General features: G+C 54.5%; 1 long non-coding RNA gene across 3 annotated transcripts; it reads right to left on the bottom strand.

Moving 5' to 3' along the window:
• Nucleotides 1–1,974: 1,974 nt before the first annotated feature.
• On the bottom strand, nucleotides 1,975–9,325 carry LOC113607055 (uncharacterized). 3 transcript variants are annotated; one of them, XR_003427796.1, is made up of 4 exons: nucleotides 9,118–9,325; nucleotides 4,831–4,903; nucleotides 4,240–4,411; nucleotides 1,975–2,876 (listed from the first exon to the last, which is right to left on the bottom strand). It is a non-coding gene; the product is annotated as an uncharacterized LOC113607055 (long non-coding RNA). The 3 variants fall into 3 exon arrangements; XR_003427795.1 differs by having other exon boundaries at nucleotides 4,240–4,903; XR_003427794.1 differs by lacking the exon at nucleotides 9,118–9,325 and having other exon boundaries at nucleotides 4,831–5,594.
• Between the last annotated feature and the right edge of the window lie 584 nt (nucleotides 9,326–9,909).

The raw sequence follows: 9,909 nt of genomic DNA, 5'->3' as shown, positions 1-9,909 counted from the left end.
TCCTGCGCGTGGGTTTCTCTCCCTCCGCGTCGTCAGTCTATCCCCCTCCTCTCCCCCGTTCCTGGCTCGCATTTCATGTTCGCGCAACACTGATCTTTGAAGAATGAAATTTGGCAACAACCGAGTGCCTAGTGTGACCTCATCCTGTCTGGTGTTTTCGGGAAAGACGCCTCCTGAAAGGCAGGGAGTTGGGGGCGGGGGAGGTGTGCACAGTGTCAGAGGCCAGGAAAACCAGCTGTGGGCCTTGTGGGCTCTCCAGATTTAAATGGGCCACCGCCCACGCATGAGGGGCGTGCAGGGTGGGGCCTGGGGCTCACGGAGACCTCTGGAGCCCAGCTCTTTACCATCTCTGGGGAAGACTATTAGCATCTGGCAGTTCCTAGAAAACCCTTCAAACTTTCTCTCATAGCACCAGCCTGCAGGTTCCCTTCTAACTTCCGGGGTACCAGGAGGTGACTGGTTAAAAACTGGGCTGGGAGGGCTCTGTTGAGGTCATCCCGCCTAGCCCCAGTCTCTAGACAGGTCTCCCTGCAGGGTCCAGGACAAATGACTGCCCCCTCCAGGGTCCACCAACCCTCTCACTGCAAGGTAAGCCTTGCTCTGGGGAGAAAGGTGCTCATTAGCTCCTTGAAATGAACACCCAGGCTTGTGAAGGTAGAATGACCCTTTCAGCCTTCTCCCCACCCCTGCCCTTTACACTGGTCTTTTCCCATTTCCCAGTCCCCCAAGACTTTGTTCATCTGGAAATGGTTTTTGTTTCTTTATGTTTATCGTGAGTCATTGGCTATTACTCCAGGTAAGTGGAGAATTAGGAGCCACTGACCAACTTATAGGCAACGGTTCCCCTCGTCAGCTCCTAGATACTGACCTCTGAGTGGTCACCATGCCCAGCCCACCACCCCCTCCAGCATGGCCCCTATCCCTCAGTTTGGTTCCTCACCACACTAGCACCCATAACCCTTCCCCGTCCTACTCTGGGTACCAAGTTGTTGGCCAGCACACCCAGCCCACTGGCCCCACTCCACCCAACGCTGTCCATCTGTTAGGCTTTCTGATTTGCCTCTGCTGTTTGATGCGCACACTGCCGGCTATGACCATCGTGTCTAACCTTTAATAATGCAATAATGGACTAGTGCCTGGAGAGGCACTTGGATAATCGGCTAGTGCAGCTCATTAGTGGCACAGAACAATCACGGCGATGTGATAACAGATCCCAGGAAATTTCAATTAAACCTGGAATTTTGTTAGGGTTTCATCTTATTTTCAGCACAGCGAAGGACAGCGTAATTGCAATCAAGTAAAGCCAATGCAAATCTCTTCCAAAAGCCCCTTCCCCTGGGTATGCCAGGGAATTAAGTCCCGCTCTTCCTTAGCTCCTGCCCATCTTAATTCTGAGCAATTTAATGAACTCTTCTCTGCCCTGAAGAATGTTCCACCTGAGTCCCTGGCTCCTCTAAACAACAAGATCATCCTGGCCTCTGGCTGTAATGATAAAGATGATGAGGCTAAGAATTAGCATTCATCGAGGGCTCACGACATGTGCCCAGCACTGTGCTAAGCCCTTTAAATGATGCATCTCATGGAAAACTCACTGCAGTTTATTGAGGCACTGATGAATATTATCGTCATTTTACCTATGAAGTCACTGAGTCTCAAAGTTGAGAAATATGCCCTGGGTAACACATCTTGTAAATATTAGTGGTGCAGCCAGTACTGTTAGCCGGACCTCTCTAGGTCCAAAGCCCATGATTACTTGCTCACTTACGCTCTCTCTCTTTTCCCCTCCCTTCCTTTCTCTCTCTCTCTTTTTCCCCGTCTCTCTCCTTTCTCCTACCCCGCTCTGCATTAGGTATTGGGGGAGCCTAGAAAATGCAGAAGAAAGGGTAACTCAAGGATTGTCCTCCCTAAGAATGTCATGTCGGGTCCTCGGTGTCCAGTTTAGGGTGGGCAGCTGGGGAGATTTTTAAAGAACAGTTTCCCTGAATGCTGCCCCCAAATTAAAGCACCAAATCAGAATCTCTGGGAATGGGGCCCAGGCATCTGTATGTTTTCAAAGCTGCTTTGGTCATTTTGAAGCCCACTGTGCTCAAAACCTCACCCTGTGCTTCTCCACCTTGCTCTTGGGGGTGTGAACCTGGGCCATTGGCTCAGCCCTGCACCCCAGGGGTCTCAGACGGAAAGCGAATCAGATCAAGGCTCCTTCTGAGAAAGTGTGTGCTGACACACCTTCTACAACCTCAGCCCTGGCTTCCATTTCCTCATCTCTGATAGGAAATGTTGGATCAGGCAGGCGGTCCTTCAAATGTCTTCTAGCTCCGGCCGCCTGAGGCTTGAACAGAGGTTTCCCAAAATGGGCAATTCCTGGTCCCAAGTCCATGAATTGCCACAAGCTTGTCTGGGAGGAAATTCAGGGCCAGGAGTACCTTTTCAGGACCCCTTGTCAGTTTCTCAAAAGTCAAACCACATTGTTTCGTACTTGCCTTTAAATTGACTCTCTTTATTTACTTAAATGTTTTTAGAAACTAAATCTTACATCATTACTATATATGGAAAGCCATAGCCCCTGCCACAAATCGAAGGCAACAATAAAAATTTTACCATCTAAATTCATCTCCTGCGTCATCAGCAGTGTACAGACCACACCAGCTCCAGTCTTCTCTCCCAGGCAGCTCCTCCTTTCCTTAAGCGTGATCCTGACACCTAACAGCCTCCGGTCAAACTGCAGACCCACACCACTCACTCCTACAGGAAAGAACCCAGGGAGGGTCTAAGTCTTGAAGGATGGAACTGTCTTTTCACTCACTGTATAGGAGGCTTGTCCTTTCAGGGGGACTAAGTCTGCAGCATTGTCCTTCTCTGAACCTCAGTTTTGACACCTGCAAAATGGGTATCATGAGACAAAAGTCACAACTTGGGCTTCTTGGTGGTATGAGCTTGCTTTCTCCTCTCTCCCCAGCTCTTATCAACACAGGGGCAGGAGCAGAACTGACTTATGGGGAGCAAGCAAAGAAGGATGGTTGTGTGGTGATTGGAGGGACTTCAGAAAGAAAGTCCTTGGACTACGAAGTAGCAACCCCTCCAAACTTGTGTGAGACACCTGATCTGTCACCACTGGCAACGTAAGCGTTCTGGGTTTCAGGCCCACCTAAACCATTTGGGCTCCATTTCCTCGCCTGTAAACACTTGGTAAACCTCAGCTAGACGCTAAAAGGGCTATGACCCCACCCTACCCTCTTGGAGCTCCCTTCCAGCCATGGGGCAGATACATGATAAAGGCGCACGCTGCACAGTGCTGAGTGCCAGCTCCAGCGGGTGGTCCCAGGGCAGGAAGGGGAGGACTCGGCATAGTTTCCCTCCGCAAACTCCCTCCTCTCCCCCTTCAACTTGAACAGTGCCTATACATGCCCTGCATAAGGTGTGAGCTGTCCATCTTGTCTATTTGGGGTCCACTTGTGAGTGGCAGCTTCCTAGAGGTGAAGAGCACAGGCTTTGGGGCCTCAACTTAAGACGTGTGTCACTCATGGCAAAGTATTGACCTTTCTCAGATTCAGTTTCCTTATCTGAAGGATGGGGACCCTCTAAGGATTACGTGAGATGCTGTCTGCATAGCTATTAGCACAGAGGATGAAAGAGTTAGCCCTCCAGAAACACTACTTGGAGTTATTATTGTTTTTTCTGGTAGAAATTCTAGTTTTGGAATGCGGCCGGCCTGGTTCAAATGCCGGATCTACAGCTTGCTAGCATATGATCTCTGAGCCTCACCTTCGCATCCATAAAGAGGGGAGATAATAGGGGCCTCTCAGGCCAGGATATCAAAGCAAGGTCTTGAACGCCTTGAACCACCACCTTGGGCTGAGGGGAGGCCACGCGCCCAGCTGGCACAGGGCAACTCTGGATAGGGCAAGTTCAAGGTTCACCTGTAAGCCCCCTTCCCCATCTACACTGCCCCACACTCAGCCCAGAGTTGCCCTCCTGAGGTGTTTTTGCTTTCTGATGGTCACTCTCAATGTCGTCCTGAGCCCCATGTCACTGAAAGGACAGACCTGTCCTCCATGGATCTGGACCAAGGCTGGTCACCTACTGTGGACAACACTGCTGTTGACCATGATAAGGGGCCTGTACAGTCCAGAGAGGAGGGGGCAGCTGCCCCAGGTGAGATCAGGGCGGGGGGCGGAGGGAAGGAGAGGAAAGGAGGAGGAGAGAGGAAAAGATCCCCTCCCTGCTCATTTAAACCCTCACCAGCTCTTTGAAACTCTTCAAGAGGCAGCAGTGGTGCAGAGGAGAGACCCGGAACTTCTCGTAGAAGACGCGTGTTTGAAAAGCTTCTGCACTTGCTGCATGAAGCTGGACGTCCCTCCTCAGAGTTTTCTCATCTATGAAGGGCGATGGTGCAGCTCTCCTCCAAGGCTCACTGGGAAGAGTAGACGAGAAACTGGCAGAGGTACAGACTTCTTTTTCTTCTCTTCCTCTTCTTTGAATCCACAGCTTTTCAGGAGCTGCAAGATTTCCCCTCCCGCCTCTGGGCCCCTCTTTGTCTCCCAAACCAGGACACGCTCACCCCACCACCCTGGGTGATGCAGAAGCAGATTTCAGGGGTCACGAACTCCCGAAACATTAGGACATTGTTGATGTAATTAATCAGCCATTCTCTGGGCTCTGGCCGGGGCAGACCTGAAGGCCCCTTTCTCAATGATTAGAGAAGGGGGAAGTGATTCCTGCCCCAGGAACATTTACATTAGCGCACGCTGTGGAAGGGCACACCCCCTGCTCCATGCCCACGGGCTGGGACATGCCCTCTCCTGACCCCAACAGAGCCGCCTTCTCCCTCACCTGGCATTTCTGGCCAGAAGCTGCTTGTCCTTGGTCCACGCTGCAGCACTGCACACCCCATACAAGCAAGAGCCTGTGGGAAGCAAAATCCTTCAGCAATTACCTGTGAAAATGAGATGGAGAGTGCTGGAGACAGAAAGAGGAATTTATTTATTTGTTCTCTATGCTTTGAGTTAGTTTTTAAATTGTCCTTCTGTAGACAAAGGCATCTCTCCAGCAGCTCAGCCCCAGATCACAGCTAATCTACATCCGGTGAATTAAAATAGCCTCCGAACCAGATGGAGACCTAGAGCGCACCAGGGAAGCAGAGCCGCTTCTGAGTGCTGAAAGGGGATTTAAATAGAGCCACGTGAAGCCTTCTTGGGATTTTCTGGGGCAAGAGCAGTGTAGACAAGGGAGACTGGAATTGCCAGGACTAGGAAGACGCAGGGATGTAGAAGTTAAGGAAGGGAAACGAGTGTTCACTCTGGCACTTTCCCTATAATTTTCTTCAAAGCCTTGAGTGGGAGCAATCCTCCCAGAGGTCAGGGTGTTGGTGTGTCTGCAGTGCTCAGACGGGAGTGGAGGATGGAGGTTTTGTGTGTTTCAGAGACAACATGGTGCTGAGGAAAAGCATGAGCTGTGGAGCCAGCCCTGGTTTTGCGCTGCCCATGAAAACTTTGGATGAGATCATTTGCTCCCTTGAGCCTCAGCTTCCTGGTCTGTAAATTGAGATTGTGATATGTATCTCTTAGGTGTTTTTTTTTTTTTGCGGTACGTGGGCCTCTCACTGCTGTGGCCTCTCCCGCCGCGGAGCACAGGCTCCGGACACGCAGGCTCAACAGCCATGGCTCACGGGCCCAGCCGCTCCGCGGCATGTGGGATCTTCCCGGACCAGGGCACGAACCCGCGTCCCCTGCGTCGGCAGGCGGACTCTCAACCACTGCGCCAGCAGGGAAGCCCATCTCTTAGGGTTTTGATGAGGCTTAAGATATGAAATGTGAAGCACTGTGCCGTAGACAGAATGTTTATGTTCCCCCTTCCCCTGCCCCTCAATTCACATCTTGAAATCCTGACACTCAACACCCAAGATGATGGTATGAGGAAGTGGGGCCTTTGGGAGGACTTGAGGGTGGAGCCCTCGGGACTGAGATACATGTTTTTATAAAAGAGACCCCGGAGAGCTCCCTTGCCCTCTCTGCCATGTGAGGACACGGCAAGAAAACAGCTGTCTGTGAACCAGGAAGCAGGCTCTCACCAGACGCCAAATCTGCCAGCATATTTACCTTAGACTTCCAAGCTTCCAGAACTGTGAGAAATAAATTGTTTTGTAAGCCACCCAGCCTATGGTGTTTTTTTGTTTTTTTGTTTGTTTTTTGCTGTACGCGGGCCTCTCACTGTTGTGGCCTCTCCCGCTGCGGAGCACAGGCTCCAGACGCGCAGGCTCAGCGGCCACGGCTCACGGGCCCAGCCTCTCCATGGCATGTGGGATCTTCCCGGACCGGGGCACGAACCCATGTCCCCTGCATCGGCAGGCGGACTCCCAACCACTGCGCCACCAGGGAAGCCCGCCTATGGTGTTTTTGATAGAGCAGCCGGAAAGGACTGAGACATACCCAGGAACCGAACAAGTGTTTGTCCTCTATCCTGAGACCCCTTCCCTGGAGTTCCCCGTGGGGAAGGGTATTTGAGGGGCATGGTCGACCTTTGCCCAATGGAGGAGGAGAGGTTCAGTTTGGGCCCCCTGACAGTCCTAACTCAAACTTCAGTTTCTTCTCTGGGCCAGCGTGCCCTATCCCAGAGCTCCGGTGTGGTTCCAGGCTGACAAACAAAAGTTCACTTCCAGACTCAGAGTCCTCGAGAGGGAAGGGGACCTGTCTGTATCCTCGCCACTGGAGCAACAGGGCCAAGCACAGTGCCGGTACACAGTAGGCGCTCAGTAAACACCTGCTGATGGGATGACTGAGTGATTCCAGAAGAGGAGGAGGGGGAGTGTCCGCATGACTGTAGACTCCGACCGCCAGTGACACAGCTTTGGAACACGGGAAGTGACTCTTCTGGTGCACTGTGGAAACTTCCCCAAATGCCCTCATCCAGCAGCTGCCCCAGCTCAGCCCCAGCCCCAGGTCTGTCTGAGTCCCTGGCTCAGGGGTCACTCGGAAATGAACACAGCCAACCTGCTCTGTCTGAGTCTGTCTCCTCTAGCTCCTTGAGGGCAGGGATAATCTCGGGAAGCTCTCATCTCGGGTGCCCAGAACAAGGCCTGCTAGGTATTTGCTGGAAGGACAGTCAGAAAGATAGCAGGGAGGATGGGCGTGAGCGAGGGGCTGCATCAGGTGGGACAGGGTCGCTGCTGGTCCCAGGAGAGGCCTGAAGCCTTAGCTCCCACTGCAGCCACGGCAAGGTCTGTCTGGGGCCTCCCTTTCTGCCTGTTTTATCCACACCAAGCCCGATGCCTTGCTCTGTCCTGCACTCCGCGCCACACCTGCCCCTCAGCCCTGGCCTGAGCCCCCCCCCCCGCTCACATATTTAGCTGCAGCCAGTCCCCTGGGACCTCCAGGACCTAATGAACTGCCGAGTTGCCGAGGCAGCCTTTGATCCCAGTAGTGTGGCCGAGGAAATCAATACCATTAGGAGAAAATCTGGGTTGTGATGTGGAGATCTGGGAGGGACCTGGTGACCAGGTGACTGCTTGCCCACCTGCTGGGGGTGGAGCAGGGAGGGCTCAGCGAGCACCTTTGGTGACTGAGACCTTCAGGTGAGCTGAGAGGGCAGCAGGCCCCCAGGGGCCTTGCAGGCCAGGACTGGGTTAGGATCCGGGATGAGCGTGACACCCTGAGAAGGCAAGGAGTTGCTAGAAGGGAGAATCTCAGGCAGAGCAGCACAGTTAAGCTGTGCTGGGGATGGAGAGGGGGCGGAAGGGAGGAAGATGGAGGGGGCCTGGTGGGCAGCAAGAATTAGAGGAGGACGCTGGCATGTAACAGCCCAGGGACAGGATGGGTAAGATGCCTGCCTGCGAGAGAAACAGAGAGAGAGAGAGAGAGAGACTCCAAGCTGATGAGCCGTGACGCCAGTGAGAAGTCTGAAAGGATGGATCCCAGCAGAGGGCGCGTTGGGGTCTCTGGGGGTAGGGGAGCTGGGAAAGGGGAGCCACGCAGACTGACCCACCGTGTGGGCCTGTCTCACGCACCCCTGCCAATGCCTGCTCACTTCACTCCACGCGCGGCCCATGCTTTCTCTCACTGTCCAAGTCCCGCACCTGCAGGCAGGACCAGAGCAGGACTTAGTCAATAGTTGCATCTGCACCAACTGGCTCGTTTTGCAGCACCGTGTTCCCGTCACCCTGCTCCCTCCACCCTGGTGCTCGCTCACCAAGTCTCCTTGTTCCCGCTTTACACCTGCTGGCAGCCTGTCTGCTGAACCAGCCTCCTCCCACCAGGCCCTCTGGCTGCGAACCATCGGGTTCCAGGGCCTCCCGCAGCTCCAGGCTCCTAGGAGGCAGAGGCTGGCACAGCACAGGGTGCTCAGCACCCCAGCTCTCCCTGTGGGCTCAGGGCACAGCTGGGCCCCAGGCTAGACCCACACGCGGAGGGAGCCAGTGGTGGCTGCGCAGGGAGGCCCGGCCTGCACCCTGGGCCTGCTCTTGACTTCAGGCAAGTCCCTGCTCCTCCCAGGTCCTGGGACTCCACACTTACAAGGTGAAGGGTGGTAACACTTGCCCTGCCACCTCACAGGACCCAACAGAGCCCTTGAGTTAGCAAACAGATGGGAAAATACCACAGAAGATGCTAGATAGATGCAGTTATTAAAGTCATGTGTACACGCTTGGCACGGCTCCTTCCTCCATCCCCCTACATAGGAGCTCCTTCCTAGGGGCTGGGATGACCCTGGATGCTCTGGGAGATGCACCCTCTGACCCTGCGGGCATTCATGGGCCAGGGTAAGGAGCAGGGCAGGGTCAGAGTGGAGTCATAGGAGGAAACATCACAGACATACACAGAAATGCACCAAAGGGCTCTGTGGCTCCCCCAGTCCCTGAAGTGGGGAGAGTCTCACGGTCCCAGTTGGGACCCTGGACTTTGGTAGGAGATTGGTGACCCAGCCGTGGGGGGCTGAAGGTAAGCTCAGCGACCTTGGCCCCATTGGTCGGGGGTAGGGAGAAGACAGGCTGGGAGGAAGTGGTCCTGCACTAGTTGGAGGACAGGGTCCCTCCATCCCTTGTGCGGCCCTCAGACAGTAGGGGCTGACTTTCTTACGGTCTGTGGGTATCCCGGCCCCCAGCCCGGAGCACCGAGGTGGAGCCCTCACCTGGCCTTCGCAGGCCGCCGCCGGCTCTCACACCTGGGAGAGGTGAGGTGGGAGCTCAGCGCTCTGGGCACCCTGACAACAGCTCTGCAGAACAAGTCTGGGTGTGCAAATGATCTCCATCCTTCACTGCTTTCTCCCCTTTCCAGCCGCTCCTGAGCCCCTTGCCAATAAGCGGGAACCATGGCCCCCATGTCGGGGGAGGGAAGGCGGCAGGTGTTCTAAGGCCTGGAGCCAGCGAGCTGTTCTCAGAGGGGGCAGGGCAGAAGTCTGACGTAGGAAAGGACGCCAGACAAGGGGGTTCATGTCAATGGGACTTACTGGAGGCAAGTCTGGGCAGGGCTGTTTGCTCAACTGCCTGGAAAAGCAGCCCCAGCCTCCTCCCCACCTCTGCCCCAGGAAAGAGCTCCCTTAGGTTCTCAGCCAAGCCCCACATCCCTCGTAGGGACCTGGGGCTCAGGACCAAGCAATGACCAGGCAGACGTCGCTCCGTACAGCACACTCATGTCAGATTTCCCCACAGTGGCCACCTTCGGCCTCATCTCTGAGCTTCTGGGGCCCTCCCTCAGCCGTCACCACTGCCAGCAAATCTGCTTTTCCAATCAGCAATGAGAAGGTGGAAAGGTTTTGAAGATGCCGTTTTCCCACTGTTTAACCACAGAATCAGGATGCTCCTGTGGCACACGTGAGGCCGGCAGCCCTGGAATCACAGCCACATCACAGCTGGGAGGATCTTTCCAGCCATTCACTGCACAGCCCTCATAGACCAGAGGGGCAGGGGTGCCCAAGGGTACA

This window comes from Aethalodelphis obliquidens, unplaced genomic scaffold (assembly GCF_003676395.1).
Source record: "Aethalodelphis obliquidens isolate GAN/ISIS:26980383/991018 unplaced genomic scaffold, ASM367639v1 scaffold46, whole genome shotgun sequence".
Classification (NCBI taxonomy): Eukaryota; Metazoa; Chordata; class Mammalia; order Artiodactyla; family Delphinidae; genus Aethalodelphis; species Aethalodelphis obliquidens.
This window is presented reverse-complemented; position numbering and strand designations above follow the sequence as displayed.